The sequence below is a fragment of the Schistocerca serialis genome, chromosome 12 (genome assembly GCF_023864345.2).
Source record: "Schistocerca serialis cubense isolate TAMUIC-IGC-003099 chromosome 12, iqSchSeri2.2, whole genome shotgun sequence".
NCBI lineage: Eukaryota > Metazoa > Arthropoda > Insecta > Orthoptera > Acrididae > Schistocerca > Schistocerca serialis.
Genome location: NC_064649.1, coordinates 53,130,621 through 53,149,934, shown reverse-complemented (window position 1 = coordinate 53,149,934; position 19,314 = coordinate 53,130,621).

The following is a 19,314-nucleotide window of genomic DNA, read 5'->3' as shown; positions in this document are numbered from 1 at the left end:
TCAACTACAAGGCAGCAAAAGCAGCCAAAAACTGAATTTTCAAAAACTAAAACTTGAATTTCTGTGCCTCTTTCTTGGTGACTGCAACAACTTAGAAGCTTCTACTTCGTACAGAGTGGTGCGACCGCAAACGTCATCACGCTGCATTAGTTGCCAGACGATAAATGTAAACGTTTCTGAGAGTAATGCGTCCAATGTGAAGATTTTCATATACGCCGATACGAAAACAAATGTACAAAACGTTATGTTTTCTGCGGTTTTTACTACGAATTACCACTTCTCGCTTTTTCTCGTGTAATGTGGCTGCCAGAGTTCGGTTCATGCAAAATCTTAAGGTCCTAGGTCAACTACAAGGCAGCAAAAGCAGCCAAAAACTGAATTTTCAAAAACTAAAACTTGAATTTCTGTGCCTCTTTCTTGGTGACTGCAACAACTTAGAAGCTTCTACTTCGTACAGAGTGGTGCGACCGCAAACATCATCACGCTGCATTAGTTGCCAGACGATAAATGTAAACGTTTCTGAGAGTAATGCGTCCAATGTGAAGATTTTCAGTTACGTCGATACGAAAACAGTGTAGAAAACGTTATGTTTTCTGCGGTTTTTACTACGAATTACCACTTCTCGCTTTTTCTCGTGTAATGTGGCTGCCAGAGTTCGGTTCATGCAAAATCTTAAGGTCCTAGGTCAACTACAAGGCAGCAAAAGCAACCAAAAACTGAATTTTCAAAAACTAAAACTTGAATTTCTGTGCCTCCTTCTTGGTGACTGCAACAACATAGAAGCTTGTACTTCGTACAGAGTGGTGCGACCGCAAACGTCATCACGCTGCATTAGTTGCCAGACAATAAATGTAAACGTTTCTGAGAGTAATGCGTCCAATGTGAAGATTTTCAGTTACGTCGATACGAAAACCATGTAGAAAACGTTATGTTTTCTGCGGTTTTTACTACGAATTACAACTTCTCGCTTTTTCTCGTGTAATGTGGCTGCCAGAGTTCGGTTCATGCAAAATTTTAAGGTCCTAGGTCAAATACAGGGCAGCAAAAGCAGCCAAAAACTGAATTTTCAAAAACTAATACTTGAATTTCTGTGCCTCTTTCTTGGTGACTGCAACAACTTAGAAGCTTCTACTTCGTACAGAGTGGTGCGACCGCAAACGTCATCACGCTGCATTAGTTGCCAGACAATAAATGTAAACGTTTCTGAGAGTAATGCGTGAAATGTGAAGATTTTCAGTTACGTCGATACGAAAACAATGTAGAAACGTTATGTTTTCTGCGGTTTTTATTACGAATTACCACTTCTCGCTTTTTCTCGTGTAATGTGGCTGCCAGAGTTCGGTTCATGCAAAATCATAAGGTCCTAGGTCAACTACAAGGCAGCAAAAGCAGCCAAAAACTGAATTTTCAAAAACAAAAACTTGAAATTCTGTGCCTCTTTCTTGGTGACTGCAACAACTTAGAAGCTTCTACTTCGTACACAGTGGTGTGACCGCAAACGTCATCACGCTGCATTAGTTGCCAGACAATAAATGTAAACGTTTCTGAGAGTAATGCGTCCAATGTGAAGATTTTCAGTTACGTCGATACGAAAACAATGTAGAAAACGTTATGTTTTCTGCGGTTTTTATTACGAATTACCACTTCTCGCTTTTTCTCGTGTAATGTGGCTGCCAGAGTTCGGTTCATGCAAAATCTTAAGGTCCTAGGTCAACTACAAGGCAGCAAAAGCAGCCAAAAACTGAATTTTCAAAAACTAAAACTTGAATTTCTGTGCCTCTTTCTTGGTGACTGCAACAACTTAGAAGCTTCTACTTCGTACAGAGTGGTGCGACCGCAAACATCATCACGCTGCATTAGTTGCCAGACGATAAATGTAAACGTTTCTGAGAGTAATGCTTCCAATGTGAAGATTTTCAGTTACGTCGATACGAAAACAGTGTAGAAAACGTTATGTTTTCTGCGGTTTTTACTACGAATTACCACTTCTCGCTTTTTCTCGTGTAATGTGGCTGCCAGAGTTCGGTTCACGCAAAATCGTAAGATCCTAGGTCAACTACAAGGCAGCAAAAGCAGCCAAAAACTGAATTTTCAAAAACTAAAACTTGAATTTCTGTGCCTCTTTCTTGGTGACTGCAACAACTTAGAAGCTTCTACTTCGTACAGAGTGGTGCGACCGCAAACGTCATCACGCTGCATTAGTTGCCAGACGATAAATGTAATCGTTTCTGAGAGTAATGCGTCCAATGTGAAGATTTTCATTTACGACGATACGAAAACAATGTAGAAAACGTTATGTTTTCTGCGGTTTTTACTACGAATTACCACTTCTCGCTTTTTCTCGTGTAATGAGGCTGCCAGAGTTCGGTTCATGCAAAATCTTAAGGTCCTAGGTCAACTACAAGGCCGCAAAAGCAGCCAAAATCTGAATTTTCAAAAACTAAAACTTGAATTTCTGTGCCTCTTTCTTGGTGACTGCAACAACTTAGAAGCTTCTACTTCGTACAGAGTGGTGCGACCGCAAACGTCATCACGCTGCATTAGTTGCCAGACAATAAATGTAAACGTTTCTGAGAGTAATGCGTCCAATGTGAAGATTTTCAGTTACGTCGATACGAAAACAATGTAGAAAACGTTATGTTTTCTGCGGTTTTTACTACGAATTACCACTTCTCGCTTTTTCTCGTGTAATGTGGCTGCCAGAGTTCGGTTCATGCAAAATCTTAAGGTCCTAGGTCAAATACAAGGCAGCAAAAGCAGCCAAAAACTGAATTTTCAAAAACTAAAACTTGAATTTCAGTGCCTCTTTCTTGGTGACTGCAACAACTTAGAAGCTTCTACTTCGTACAGAGTGGTGCGACCGCAAACATCATCACGCTGCATTAGTTGCCAGACGATAAATGTAAACGTTTCTGAGAGTAATGCGTCCAATGTGAAGATTTTCAGTTACGTCGATACGAAAACAGTGTAGAAAACGTTATGTTTTCTGCGGTTTTTACTGCGAATTACCAGTTCTCGCTTTTTCTCGTGTAATGTGGCTGCCAGAGTTCGGTTCATGCAAAATCTTAAGGTCCTAGGTCAACTACAAGGCAGCAAAAGCAACCAAAAACTGAATTTTCAAAAACTAAAACTTGAATTTCTGTGCCTCCTTCTTGGTGACTGCAACAACATAGAAGCTTGTACTTCGTACAGAGTGGTGCGACCGCAAACGTCATCACGCTGCATTAGTTGCCAGACAATAAATGTAAACGTTTCTGAGAGTAATGCGTCCAATGTGAAGATTTTCAGTTACGTCGATACGAAAACCATGTAGAAAACGTTATGTTTTCTGCGGTTTTTACTACGAATTACCACTTCTCGCTTTTTCTCGTGTAATGTGGCTGCCAGAGTTCGGTTCATGCAAAATCTTAAGGTCCTAGGTCAAATACAAGGCAGCAAAAGCAGCCAAAAACTGAATTTTCAAAAACTAATACTTGAATTTCTGTGCCTCTTTCTTGGTGACTGCAACAACTTAGAAGCTTCTACTTCGTACAGAGTGGTGCGACCGCAAACGTCATCACGCTGCATTAGTTGCCAGACAATAAATGTAAACGTTTCTGAGAGTAATGCGTGAAATGTGAAGATTTTCAGTTACGTCGATACGAAAACAATGTAGAAACGTTATGTTTTCTGCGGTTTTTATTACGAATTACCACTTCTCGCTTTTTCTCGTGTAATGTGGCTGCCAGAGTTCGGTTCATGCAAAATCTTAAGGTCCTAGGTCAACTACAAGGCAGCAAAAGCAGCCAAAAACTGAATTTTCAAAAACTAAAACTTGAATTTCTGTGCCTCTTTCTTGGTGACTGCAACAACTTAGAAGCTTCTACTTCGTACAGAGTGGTGCGACCGCAAACATCATCACGCTGCATTAGTTGCCAGACGATAAATGTAAACGTTTCTGAGAGTAATGCGTCCAATGTGAAGATTTTCAGTTACGTCGATACGAAAACAGTGTAGAAAACGTTATGTTTTCTGCGGTTTTTACTACGAATTACCACTTCTCGCTTTTTCTCGTGTAATGTGGCTGCCAGAGTTCGGTTCACGCAAAATCGTAAGATCCTAGGTCAACTACAACGCAGCAAAAGCAGCCAAAAACTGAATTTTCAAAAACTAAAACTTGAATTTCTGTGCCTCTTTCTTGGTGACTGCAACAACTTAGAAGCTTCTACTTCGTACAGAGTGGTGCGACCGCAAACGTCATCGCGCTGCATTAGTTGCCAGACAATAAATGTAAACGTTTCTGAGAGTAATGCGTCCAATGTGAAGATTTTCAGTTACGACGATACGAACACAATGTAGAAAACGTTATGTTTTCAGCGGTTTTTACTACGAATTACCACTTCTCGCTTTTTCTCGTGTAATGAGGCTGCCAGAGTTCGGTTCATGCAAAATCTTAAGGTCCTAGGTCAACTACAAGGCCGCAAAAGCAGCCAAAATCTGAATTTTCAAAAACTAAAACTTGAATTTCTGTGCCTCTTTCTTGGTGACTGCAACAACTTAGAAGCTTCTACTTCGTACAGAGTGGTGCGACCGCAAACGTCATCACGCTGCATTAGTTGCCAGACAATAAATGTAAACGTTTCTGAGAGTAATGCGTCCAATGTGAAGATTTTCAGTTACGTCGATACGAAAACAATGTAGAAAACGTTATGTTTTCTGCGGTTTTTACTACGAATTACCACTTCTCGCTTTTTCTCGTGTAATGTGGCTGCCAGAGTTCGGTTCATGCAAAATCTTAAGGTCCTAGGTCAAATACAAGGCAGCAAAAGCAGCCAAAAACTGAATTTTCAAAAACTAAAACTTGAATTTCAGTGCCTCTTTCTTGGTGACTGCAACAACTTAGAAGCTTCTACTTCGTACAGAGTGGTGCGACCGAAAACCTCATCACGCTGCTTTAGTTGCCAGACAATAAATGTAAACGTTTCTGAGAGTAATGCGTCCAATGTGAAGATTTTCAGTTACGTCGATACGAAAACAAATGTTGAAAACGTTATGTTTTCTGCGGTTTTTACTACGAATTACCACTTCTCGCTTTTTCTCGTGTAATGTGGCTGCCAGAGTTCGGTTCATGCAAAATCTTAAGGTCCTAGGTCAAATACAAGGCAGCAAAAGCAGCCAAAAACTGAATATTCAAAAACTAAAACTTGAATTTCAGTGCCTCTTTCTTGGTGACTGCAACAACTTAGAAGCTTCTACTTCGTACAGAGTGGTGCGACCGCAAACATCATCACGCTGCATTAGTTGCCAGACGATAAATGTAAACGTTTCTGAGAGTAATGCGTCCAATGTGAAGATTTTCAGTTACGTCGATACGAAGACAGTGTAGAAAACGTTATGTTTTCTGCGGTTTTTACTGCGAATTACCACTTCTCGCTTTTTCTCGTGTAATGTGGCTGCCAGAGTTCGGTTCATGCAAAATCTTAAGGTCCTAGGTCAACTACAAGGCAGCAAAAGCAACCAAAAACTGAATTTTCAAAAACTAAAACTTGAATTTCTGTGCCTCCTTCTTGGTGACTGCAACAACATAGAAGCTTGTACTTCGTACAGAGTGGTGCGACCGCAAACGTCATCACGCTGCATTAGTTGCCAGACAATAAATGTAAACGTTTCTGAGAGTAATGCGTCCAATGTGAAGATTTTCAGTTACGTCGATACGAAAACCATGTAGAAAACGTTATGTTTTCTGCGGTTTTTACTACGAATTACCACTTCTCGCTTTTTCTCGTGTAATGTGGCTGCCAGAGTTCGGTTCATGCAAAATTTTAAGGTCCTAGGTCAAATACAAGGCAGCAAAAGCAGCCAAAAACTGAATTTTCAAAAACTAATACTTGAATTTCTGTGCCTCTTTCTTGGTGACTGCAACAACTTAGAAGCTTCTACTTCGTACAGAGTGGTGCGACCGCAAACGTCATCACGCTGCATTAGTTGCCAGACAATAAATGTAAACGTTTCTGAGAGTAATGCGTGAAATGTGAAGATTTTCAGTTACGTCGATACGAAAACAATGTAGAAACGTTATGTTTTCTGCGGTTTTTATTACGAATTACCACTTCTCGCTTTTTCTCGTGTAATGTGGCTGCCAGAGTTCGGTTCATGCAAAATCTTAAGGTTCTAGGTCAACTACAAGGCAGCAAAAGCAGCCAAAAACTGAATTTTCAAAAACTAAAACTTGAATTTCTGTGCCCCTTTCTTGGTGACTGCAACAACTTAGAAGCTTCTACTTCGTACAGAGTGGTGCGTCCGCAAACATCATCACGCTGCATTAGTTGCCAGACGATGAATGTAAACGTTTTTTGAGAGTAATGCGTCCAATGTGAAGATTTTCAGTTACGTCGATACGAAAACAGTGTAGAAAACGTTATGTTTTCTGCGGTTTTTACTACGAATTACCACTTCTCGCTTTTTCTCGTGTAATGTGGCTGCCAGAGTTCGGTTCACGCAAAATCGTAAGATCCTAGGTCAACTACAAGGCAGCAAAAGCAGCCAAAAACTGAATTTTCAAAAACTAAAACTTGAATTTCTGTGCCTCTTTCTTGGTGACTGCAACAACTTAGAAGCTTCTACTTCGTACAGAGTGGTGCGACCGCAAACGTCATCGCGCTGCATTAGTTGCCAGACAATAAATGTAAACGTTTCTGAGAGTAATGCGTCCAATGTGAAGATTTTCAGTTACGTCGATACGAAAACAATGTAGAAAACGTTATGTTTTCTGCGGTTTTTACTACGAATTACCACTTCTCGCTTTTTCTCGTGTAATGTGGCTGCCAGAGTTCGGTTCACGCAAAATCGTAAGATCCTAGGTCAACTACAAGGCAGCAAAAGCAGCCAAAAACTGAATTTTCAAAAACTAAAACTTGAATTTCTGTGCCTCTTTCTTGGTGACTGCAACAACTTAGAAGCTTCTACTTCGTACAGAGTGGTGCGACCGCAAACGTCATCGCGCTGCATTAGTTGCCAGACAATAAATGTAAACGTTTCTGAGAGTAATGCGTCCAATGTGAAGATTTTCAGTTACGTCGATACGAAAACAATGTAGAAAACGTTATGTTTTCTGCGGTTTTTACTACGAATTACCACTTCTCGCTTTTTCTCGTGTAATGTGGCTGCCAGAGCTCGGTTCATGCAAAATCTTAAGGTCCTAGGTCAACTACAAGGCAGCAAAAGCAGCCAAAAACTGAATTTTCAAAAACCAAAACTTGAATTTCTGTGCCTCTTTCTTGGTGACTGCAACAACTTAGAAGCTTCTACTTCGTACAGAGTGGTGCGACCGCAAACGTCATCACGCTGCATTAGTTGCCAGACAATAAATGTAAACGTTTCTGAGAGTAATGCGTGAAATGTGAAGATTTTCAGTTACGTCGATACGAAAACAATGTAGAAACGTTATGTTTTCTGCGGTTTTTATTACGAATTACCACTTCTCGCTTTTTCTCGTGTAATGTGGCTGCCAGAGTTCGGTTCATGCAAAATCATAAGGTCCTAGGTCAACTACAAGGCAGCAAAAGCAGCCAAAAACTGAATTTTCAAAAACAAAAACTTGAAATTCTGTGCCTCTTTCTTGGTGACTGCAACAACTTAGAAGCTTCTACTTCGTACACAGTGGTGTGACCGCAAACGTCATCACGCTGCATTAGTTGCCAGACAATAAATGTAAACGTTTCTGAGAGTAATGCGTCCAATGTGAAGATTTTCAGTTACGTCGATACGAAAACAATGTAGAAAACGTTATGTTTTCTGCGGTTTTTATTACGAATTACCACTTCTCGCTTTTTCTCGTGTAATGTGGCTGCCAGAGTTCGGTTCATGCAAAATCTTAAGGTCCTAGGTCAACTACAAGGCAGCAAAAGCAGCCAAAAACTGAATTTTCAAAAACTAAAACTTGAATTTCTGTGCCTCTTTCTTGGTGACTGCAACAACTTAGAAGCTTCTACTTCGTACAGAGTGGTGCGACCGCAAACATCATCACGCTGCATTAGTTGCCAGACGATAAATGTAAACGTTTCTGAGAGTAATGCGTCCAATGTGAAGATTTTCAGTTACGTCGATACGAAAACAGTGTAGAAAACGTTATGTTTTCTGCGGTTTTTACTACGAATTACCACTTCTCGCTTTTTCTCGTGTAATGTGGCTGCCAGAGTTCGGTTCACGCAAAATCGTAAGATCCTAGGTCAACTACAAGGCAGCAAAAGCAGCCAAAAACTGAATTTTCAAAAACTAAAACTTGAATTTCTGTGCCTCTTTCTTGGTGACTGCAACAACTTAGAAGCTTCTACTTCGTACAGAGTGGTGCGACCGCAAACGTCATCACGCTGCATTAGTTGCCAGACGATAAATGTAATCGTTTCTGAGAGTAATGCGTCCAATGTGAAGATTTTCATTTACGACGATACGAAAACAATGTAGAAAACGTTATGTTTTCTGCGGTTTTTACTACGAATTACCACTTCTCGCTTTTTCTCGTGTAATGAGGCTGCCAGAGTTCGGTTCATGCAAAATCTTAAGGTCCTAGGTCAACTACAAGGCCGCAAAAGCAGCCAAAATCTGAATTTTCAAAAACTAAAACTTGAATTTCTGTGCCTCTTTCTTGGTGACTGCAACAACTTAGAAGCTTCTACTTCGTACAGAGTGGTGCGACCGCAAACGTCATCACGCTGCATTAGTTGCCAGACAATAAATGTAAACGTTTCTGAGAGTAATGCGTCCAATGTGAAGATTTTCAGTTACGTCGATACGAAAACAATGTAGAAAACGTTATGTTTTCTGCGGTTTTTACTACGAATTACCACTTCTCGCTTTTTCTCGTGTAATGTGGCTGCCAGAGTTCGGTTCATGCAAAATCTTAAGGTCCTAGGTCAAATACAAGGCAGCAAAAGCAGCCAAAAACTGAATTTTCAAAAACTAAAACTTGAATTTCAGTGCCTCTTTCTTGGTGACTGCAACAACTTAGAAGCTTCTACTTCGTACAGAGTGGTGCGACCGCAAACATCATCACGCTGCATTAGTTGCCAGACGATAAATGTAAACGTTTCTGAGAGTAATGCGTCCAATGTGAAGATTTTCAGTTACGTCGATACGAAAACAGTGTAGAAAACGTTATGTTTTCTGCGGTTTTTACTGCGAATTACCAGTTCTCGCTTTTTCTCGTGTAATGTGGCTGCCAGAGTTCGGTTCATGCAAAATCTTAAGGTCCTAGGTCAACTACAAGGCAGCAAAAGCAACCAAAAACTGAATTTTCAAAAACTAAAACTTGAATTTCTGTGCCTCCTTCTTGGTGACTGCAACAACATAGAAGCTTGTACTTCGTACAGAGTGGTGCGACCGCAAACGTCATCACGCTGCATTAGTTGCCAGACAATAAATGTAAACGTTTCTGAGAGTAATGCGTCCAATGTGAAGATTTTCAGTTACGTCGATACGAAAACCATGTAGAAAACGTTATGTTTTCTGCGGTTTTTACTACGAATTACCACTTCTCGCTTTTTCTCGTGTAATGTGGCTGCCAGAGTTCGGTTCATGCAAAATCTTAAGGTCCTAGGTCAAATACAAGGCAGCAAAAGCAGCCAAAAACTGAATTTTCAAAAACTAATACTTGAATTTCTGTGCCTCTTTCTTGGTGACTGCAACAACTTAGAAGCTTCTACTTCGTACAGAGTGGTGCGACCGCAAACGTCATCACGCTGCATTAGTTGCCAGACAATAAATGTAAACGTTTCTGAGAGTAATGCGTGAAATGTGAAGATTTTCAGTTACGTCGATACGAAAACAATGTAGAAACGTTATGTTTTCTGCGGTTTTTATTACGAATTACCACTTCTCGCTTTTTCTCGTGTAATGTGGCTGCCAGAGTTCGGTTCATGCAAAATCTTAAGGTCCTAGGTCAACTACAAGGCAGCAAAAGCAGCCAAAAACTGAATTTTCAAAAACTAAAACTTGAATTTCTGTGCCTCTTTCTTGGTGACTGCAACAACTTAGAAGCTTCTACTTCGTACAGAGTGGTGCGACCGCAAACATCATCACGCTGCATTAGTTGCCAGACGATAAATGTAAACGTTTCTGAGAGTAATGCGTCCAATGTGAAGATTTTCAGTTACGTCGATACGAAAACAGTGTAGAAAACGTTATGTTTTCTGCGGTTTTTACTACGAATTACCACTTCTCGCTTTTTCTCGTGTAATGTGGCTGCCAGAGTTCGGTTCACGCAAAATCGTAAGATCCTAGGTCAACTACAACGCAGCAAAAGCAGCCAAAAACTGAATTTTCAAAAACTAAAACTTGAATTTCTGTGCCTCTTTCTTGGTGACTGCAACAACTTAGAAGCTTCTACTTCGTACAGAGTGGTGCGACCGCAAACGTCATCGCGCTGCATTAGTTGCCAGACAATAAATGTAAACGTTTCTGAGAGTAATGCGTCCAATGTGAAGATTTTCAGTTACGTCGATACGAACACAATGTAGAAAACGTTATGTTTTCAGCGGTTTTTACTACGAATTACCACTTCTCGCTTTTTCTCGTGTAATGAGGCTGCCAGAGTTCGGTTCATGCAAAATCTTAAGGTCCTAGGTCAACTACAAGGCCGCAAAAGCAGCCAAAATCTGAATTTTCAAAAACTAAAACTTGAATTTCTGTGCCTCTTTCTTGGTGACTGCAACAACTTAGAAGCTTCTACTTCGTACAGAGTGGTGCGACCGCAAACGTCATCACGCTGCATTAGTTGCCAGACAATAAATGTAAACGTTTCTGAGAGTAATGCGTCCAATGTGAAGATTTTCAGTTACGTCGATACGAAAACAATGTAGAAAACGTTATGTTTTCTGCGGTTTTTACTACGAATTACCACTTCTCGCTTTTTCTCGTGTAATGTGGCTGCCAGAGTTCGGTTCATGCAAAATCTTAAGGTCCTAGGTCAAATACAAGGCAGCAAAAGCAGCCAAAAACTGAATTTTCAAAAACTAAAACTTGAATTTCAGTGCCTCTTTCTTGGTGACTGCAACAACTTAGAAGCTTCTACTTCGTACAGAGTGGTGCGACCGAAAACCTCATCACGCTGCTTTAGTTGCCAGACAATAAATGTAAACGTTTCTGAGAGTAATGCGTCCAATGTGAAGATTTTCAGTTACGTCGATACGAAAACAAATGTTGAAAACGTTATGTTTTCTGCGGTTTTTACTACGAATTACCACTTCTCGCTTTTTCTCGTGTAATGTGGCTGCCAGAGTTCGGTTCATGCAAAATCTTAAGGTCCTAGGTCAAATACAAGGCAGCAAAAGCAGCCAAAAACTGAATATTCAAAAACTAAAACTTGAATTTCAGTGCCTCTTTCTTGGTGACTGCAACAACTTAGAAGCTTCTACTTCGTACAGAGTGGTGCGACCGCAAACATCATCACGCTGCATTAGTTGCCAGACGATAAATGTAAACGTTTCTGAGAGTAATGCGTCCAATGTGAAGATTTTCAGTTACGTCGATACGAAGACAGTGTAGAAAACGTTATGTTTTCTGCGGTTTTTACTGCGAATTACCACTTCTCGCTTTTTCTCGTGTAATGTGGCTGCCAGAGTTCGGTTCATGCAAAATCTTAAGGTCCTAGGTCAACTACAAGGCAGCAAAAGCAACCAAAAACTGAATTTTCAAAAACTAAAACTTGAATTTCTGTGCCTCCTTCTTGGTGACTGCAACAACATAGAAGCTTGTACTTCGTACAGAGTGGTGCGACCGCAAACGTCATCACGCTGCATTAGTTGCCAGACAATAAATGTAAACGTTTCTGAGAGTAATGCGTCCAATGTGAAGATTTTCAGTTACGTCGATACGAAAACCATGTAGAAAACGTTATGTTTTCTGCGGTTTTTACTACGAATTACCACTTCTCGCTTTTTCTCGTGTAATGTGGCTGCCAGAGTTCGGTTCATGCAAAATTTTAAGGTCCTAGGTCAAATACAAGGCAGCAAAAGCAGCCAAAAACTGAATTTTCAAAAACTAATACTTGAATTTCTGTGCCTCTTTCTTGGTGACTGCAACAACTTAGAAGCTTCTACTTCGTACAGAGTGGTGCGACCGCAAACGTCATCACGCTGCATTAGTTGCCAGACAATAAATGTAAACGTTTCTGAGAGTAATGCGTGAAATGTGAAGATTTTCAGTTACGTCGATACGAAAACAATGTAGAAACGTTATGTTTTCTGCGGTTTTTATTACGAATTACCACTTCTCGCTTTTTCTCGTGTAATGTGGCTGCCAGAGTTCGGTTCATGCAAAATCTTAAGGTTCTAGGTCAACTACAAGGCAGCAAAAGCAGCCAAAAACTGAATTTTCAAAAACTAAAACTTGAATTTCTGTGCCCCTTTCTTGGTGACTGCAACAACTTAGAAGCTTCTACTTCGTACAGAGTGGTGCGTCCGCAAACATCATCACGCTGCATTAGTTGCCAGACGATAAATGTAAACGTTTCTGAGAGTAATGCGTCCAATGTGAAGATTTTCAGTTACGTCGATACGAAAACAGTGTAGAAAACGTTATGTTTTCTGCGGTTTTTACTACGAATTACCACTTCTCGCTTTTTCTCGTGTAATGTGGCTGCCAGAGTTCGGTTCACGCAAAATCGTAAGATCCTAGGTCAACTACAAGGCAGCAAAAGCAGCCAAAAACTGAATTTTCAAAAACTAAAACTTGAATTTCTGTGCCTCTTTCTTGGTGACTGCAACAACTTAGAAGCTTCTACTTCGTACAGAGTGGTGCGACCGCAAACGTCATCGCGCTGCATTAGTTGCCAGACAATAAATGTAAACGTTTCTGAGAGTAATGCGTCCAATGTGAAGATTTTCAGTTACGTCGATACGAAAACAATGTAGAAAACGTTATGTTTTCTGCGGTTTTTACTACGAATTACCACTTCTCGCTTTTTCTCGTGTAATGTGGCTGCCAGAGCTCGGTTCATGCAAAATCTTAAGGTCCTAGGTCAACTACAAGGCAGCAAAAGCAGCCAAAAACTGAATTTTCAAAAACCAAAACTTGAATTTCTGTGCCTCTTTCTTGGTGACTGCAACAACTTAGAAGCTTCTACTTCGTACAGAGTGGTGCGACCGCAAACGTCATCACGCTGCATTAGTTGCCAGACGATAAATGTAATCGTTTCTGAGAGTAATGCGTCCAATGTGAAGATTTTCATTTACGACGATACGAAAACAATGTAGAAAACGTTATGTTTTCTGCGGTTTTTACTACGAATTACCACTTCTCGCTTTTTCTCGTGTAATGAGGCTGCCAGAGTTCGGTTCATGCAAAATCTTAAGGTCCTAGGTCAACTACAAGGCCGCAAAAGCAGCCAAAATCTGAATTTTCAAAAACTAAAACTTGAATTTCTGTGCCTCTTTCTTGGTGACTGCAACAACTTAGAAGCTTCTACTTCGTACAGAGTGGTGCGACCGCAAACGTCATCACGCTGCATTAGTTGCCAGACAATAAATGTAAACGTTTCTGAGAGTAATGCGTCCAATGTGAAGATTTTCAGTTACGTCGATACGAAAACAATGTAGAAAACGTTATGTTTTCTGCGGTTTTTATTACGAATTACCACTTCTCGCTTTTTCTCGTGTAATGTGGCTGCCAGAGTTCGGTTCATGCAAAATCTTAAGGTCCTAGGTCAACTACAAGGCAGCAAAAGCAGCCAAAAACTGAATTTTCAAAAACTAAAACTGAATTTCTGTGCCTCTTTCTTGGTGACTGCAACAACTTAGAAGCTTCTACTTCGTACAGAGTGGTGCGACCGCAAACATCATCACGCTGCATTAGTTGCCAGACGATAAATGTAAACGTTTCTGAGAGTAATGCGTCCAATGTGAAGATTTTCAGTTACGTCGATACGAAAACAGTGTAGAAAACGTTATGTTTTCTGCGGTTTTTACTACGAATTACCACTTCTCGCTTTTTCTCGTGTAATGTGGCTGCCAGAGTTCGGTTCACGCAAAATCGTAAGATCCTAGGTCAACTACAAGGCAGCAAAAGCAGCCAAAAACTGAATTTTCAAAAACTAAAACTTGAATTTCTGTGCCTCTTTCTTGGTGACTGCAACAACTTAGAAGCTTCTACTTCGTACAGAGTGGTGCGACCGCAAACGTCATCACGCTGCATTAGTTGCCAGACGATAAATGTAATCGTTTCTGAGAGTAATGCGTCCAATGTGAAGATTTTCATTTACGACGATACGAAAACAATGTAGAAAACGTTATGTTTTCTGCGGTTTTTACTACGAATTACCACTTCTCGCTTTTTCTCGTGTAATGAGGCTGCCAGAGTTCGGTTCATGCAAAATCTTAAGGTCCTAGGTCAACTACAAATCCGCAATAGCAGCCAAAATCTGAATTTTCAAAAACTAAAACTTGAATTTCTGTGCCTCTTTCTTGGTGACTGCAACAACTTAGAAGCTTCTACTTCGTACAGAGTGGTGCGACCGCAAACGTCATCACGCTGCATTAGTTGCCAGACAATAAATGTAAACGTTTCTGAGAGTAATGCGTCCAATGTGAAGATTTTCAGTTACGTCGATACGAAAACAATGTAGAAAACGTTATGTTTTCTGCGGTTTTTACTACGAATTACCACTTCTCGCTTTTTCTCGTGTAATGTGGCTGCCAGAGTTCGGTTCATGCAAAATCTTAAGGTCCTAGGTCAAATACAAGGCAGCAAAAGCAGCCAAAAACTGAATTTTCAAAAACTAAAACTTGAATTTCAGTGCCTCTTTCTTGGTGACTGCAACAACTTAGAAGCTTCTACTTCGTACAGAGTGGTGCGACCGCAAACATCATCACGCTGCATTAGTTGCCAGACGATAAATGTAAACGTTTCTGAGAGTAATGCGTCCAATGTGAAGATTTTCAGTTACGTCGATACGAAAACAGTGTAGAAAACGTTATGTTTTCTGCGGTTTTTACTGCGAATTACCACTTCTCGCTTTTTCTCGTGTAATGTGGCTGCCAGAGTTCGGTTCATGCAAAATCTTAAGGTCCTAGGTCAACTACAAGGCAGCAAAAGCAACCAAAAACTGAATTTTCAAAAACTAAAACTTGAATTTCTGTGCCTCCTTCTTGGTGACTGCAACAACATAGAAGCTTGTACTTCGTACAGAGTGGTGCGACCGCAAACGTCATCACGCTGCATTAGTTGCCAGACAATAAATGTAAACGTTTCTGAGAGTAATGCGTCCAATGTGAAGATTTTCAGTTACGTCGATACGAAAACCATGTAGAAAACGTTATGTTTTCTGCGGTTTTTACTACGAATTACCACTTCTCGCTTTTTCTCGTGTAATGTGGCTGCCAGAGTTCGGTTCATGCAAAATCTTAAGGTCCTAGGTCAAATACAAGGCAGCAAAAGCAGCCAAAAACTGAATTTTCAAAAACTAATACTTGAATTTCTGTGCCTCTTTCTTGGTGACTGCAACAACTTAGAAGCTTCTACTTCGTACAGAGTGGTGCGACCGCAAACGTCATCACGCTGCATTAGTTGCCAGACAATAAATGTAAACGTTTCTGAGAGTAATGCGTGAAATGTGAAGTTTTTCAGTTACGTCGATACGAAAACAATGTAGAAACGTTATGTTTTCTGCGGTTTTTATTACGAATTACCACTTCTCGCTTTTTCTCGTGTAATGTGGCTGCCAGAGTTCGGTTCATGCAAAATCTTAAGGTCCTAGGTCAACTACAAGGCAGCAAAAGCAGCCAAAAACTGAATTTTCAAAAACTAAAACTTGAATTTCTGTGCCTCTTTCTTGGTGACTGCAACAACTTAGAAGCTTCTACTTCGTACAGAGTGGTGCGACCGCAAACATCATCACGCTGCATTAGTTGCCAGACGATAAATGTAAACGTTTCTGAGAGTAATGCGTCCAATGTGAAGATTTTCAGTTACGTCGATACGAAAACAGTGTAGAAAACGTTATGTTTTCTGCGGTTTTTACTACGAATTACCACTTCTCGCTTTTTCTCGTGTAATGTGGCTGCCAGAGTTCGGTTCACGCAAAATCGTAAGATCCTAGGTCAACTACAACGCAGCAAAAGCAGCCAAAAACTGAATTTTCAAAAACTAAAACTTGAATTTCTGTGCCTCTTTCTTGGTGACTGCAACAACTTAGAAGCTTCTACTTCGTACAGAGTGGTGCGACCGCAAACGTCATCGCGCTGCATTAGTTGCCAGACAATAAATGTAAACGTTTCTGAGAGTAATGCGTCCAATGTGAAGATTTTCAGTTACGTCGATACGAACACAATGTAGAAAACGTTATGTTTTCTGCGGTTTTTACTACGAATTACCACTTCTCGCTTTTTCTCGTGTAATGTGGCTGCCAGAGTTCGGTTCATGCAAAATCTTAAGGTCCTAGGTCAACTACAAGGCAGCAAAAGCAACCAAAAACTGAATTTTCAAAAACTAAAACTTGAATTTCTGTGCCTCCTTCTTGGTGACTGCAACAACATAGAAGCTTGTACTTCGTACAGAGTGGTGCGACCGCAAACGTCATCACGCTGCATTAGTTGCCAGACAATAAATGTAAACGTTTCTGAGAGTAATGCGTCCAATGTGAAGATTTTCAGTTACGTCGATACGAAAACCATGTAGAAAACGTTATGTTTTCTGCGGTTTTTACTACGAATTACCACTTCTCGCTTTTTCTCGTGTAATGTGGCTGCCAGAGTTCGGTTCATGCAAAATTTTAAGGTCCTAGGTCAAATACAAGGCAGCAAAAGCAGCCAAAAACTGAATTTTCAAAAACTAATACTTGAATTTCTGTGCCTCTTTCTTGGTGACTGCAACAACTTAGAAGCTTCTACTTCGTACAGAGTGGTGCGACCGCAAACGTCATCACGCTGCATTAGTTGCCAGACAATAAATGTAAACGTTTCTGAGAGTAATGCGTGAAATGTGAAGATTTTCAGTTACGTCGATACGAAAACAATGTAGAAACGTTATGTTTTCTGCGGTTTTTATTACGAATTACCACTTCTCGCTTTTTCTCGTGTAATGTGGCTGCCAGAGTTCGGTTCATGCAAAATCTTAAGGTTCTAGGTCAACTACAAGGCAGCAAAAGCAGCCAAAAACTGAATTTTCAAAAACTAAAACTTGAATTTCTGTGCCTCTTTCTTGGTGACTGCAACAACTTAGAAGCTTCTACTTCGTACAGAGTGGTGCGACCGCAAACATCATCACGCTGCATTAGTTGCCAGACGATAAATGTAAACGTTTCTGAGAGTAATGCGTCCAATGTGAAGATTTTCAGTTACGTCGATACGAAAACAGTGTAGAAAACGTTATGTTTTCTGCGGTTTTTACTACGAATTACCACTTCTCGCTTTTTCTCGTGTAATGTGGCTGCCAGAGTTCGGTTCACGCAAAATCGTAAGATCCTAGGTCAACTACAAGGCAGCAAAAGCAGCCAAAAACTGAATTTTCAAAAACTAAAACTTGAATTTCTGTGCCTCTTTCTTGGTGACTGCAACAACTTAGAAGCTTCTACTTCGTACAGAGTGGTGCGACCGCAAACGTCATCGCGCTGCATTAGTTGCCAGACAATAAATGTAAACGTTTCTGAGAGTAATGCGTCCAATGTGAAGATTTTCAGTTACGTCGATACGAAAACAATGTAGTAAACGTTATGTTTTCTGCGGTTTTTACTACGAATTACCACTTCTCGCTTTTTCTCGTGTAATGTGGCTGCCAGAGCTCGGTTCATGCAAAATCTTAAGGTCCTAGGTCAACTACAAGGCAGCAAAAGCAGCCAAAAACTGAATTTTCAAAAACCAAAACTTGAATTTCTGTGCCTCTTTCTTGGTGACTGCAACAACTTAGAAGCTTCTACTTCGTACAGAGTGGTGCGACCGCAAACGTCATCACGCTGCATTAGTTGCCAGACGATAAATGTAATCGTTTCTGAGAGTAATGCGTCCAATGTGAAGATTTTCATTTACGACGATACGAAAACAATGTAGAAAACGTTATGTTTTCTGCGGTTTTTACTACGAATTACCACTTCTCGCTTTTTCTCGTGTAATGAGGCTGCCAGAGTTCGGTTCATGCAAAATCTTAAGGTCCTAGGTCAACTACAAGGCCGCAAAAGCAGCCAAAATCTGAATTTTCAAAAACTAAAACTTGAATTTCTGTGCCTCTTTCTTGGTGACTGCAACAACTTAGAAGCTTCTACTTCGTACAGAGTGGTGCGACCGCAAACGTCATCACGCTGCATTAGTTGCCAGACAATAAATGTAAACGTTTCTGAGAGTAATGCGTCCAATGTGAAGATTTTCAGTTACGTCGATACGAAAACAATGTAGAAAACGTTATGTTTTCTGCGGTTTTTACTACGAATTACCACTTCTCGCTTTTTCTCGTGTAATGTGGCTGCCAGAGTTCGGTTCATGCAAAATCTTAAGGTCCTACGTCAAATACAAGGCAGCAAAAGCAGCCAAAAACTGAATTTTCAAAAACTAAAACTTGAATTTCAGTGCCTCTTTCTTGGTGACTGCAACATCTTAGAAGCTTCTACTTCGTACAGAGTGGTGCGACAGAAAACCTCATCACGCTGCTTTAGTTGCCAGACAATAAATGTAAACGTTTCTGAGAGTAATGCGTCCAATGTGAAGATTTTCAGTTACGTCGATACGAAAACAATGTAGAAAACGTTATTTTTTCTGCGGTTTTTACTACGAATTACCACTTCTCGCTTTTTCTCGTGTAATGTGGCTGCCAGAGTTCGGTTCATGCAAAATCGTAAGGTCCTAGGTCAACTACAAGGCAGCAAAAGCAGCCAAAAACTGAATTTTCAAAAACAAAAACTTGAATTTCTGTGCCTCTTTCTTGGTGACTGCAACAACTTAGAAGCTTCTACTTCGTACAGAGTGGTGCGACCGCAAACGTCATCACGCTGCATTAGTTGCCAGACAATAAATGTAAACGTTTCTGAGAGTAATGCGTCCAATGTGAAGATTTTCAGTTACGTCGATACGAAAACAATGTAGAAAACGTTATGTTTTCTGCGGTTTTTACTACGAATTACCACTTCTCGCTTTTTCTCGTGTAATGTGGCTGCCAGAGTTCGGTTCATGCAAAATCTTAAGGTCCTAGGTCAACTACAAGGCAGCAAAAGCAGCCAAAAACTGAATTTTCAAAAACAAAAACTTGAATTTCTGTGCCTCTTTCTTGGTGACTGCAACAACTTAGAAGCTTCTACTTCGTACAGAGTGGTGCGACCGCAAACGTCATCACGCTGCATTAGTTGCCGGACGATAAATG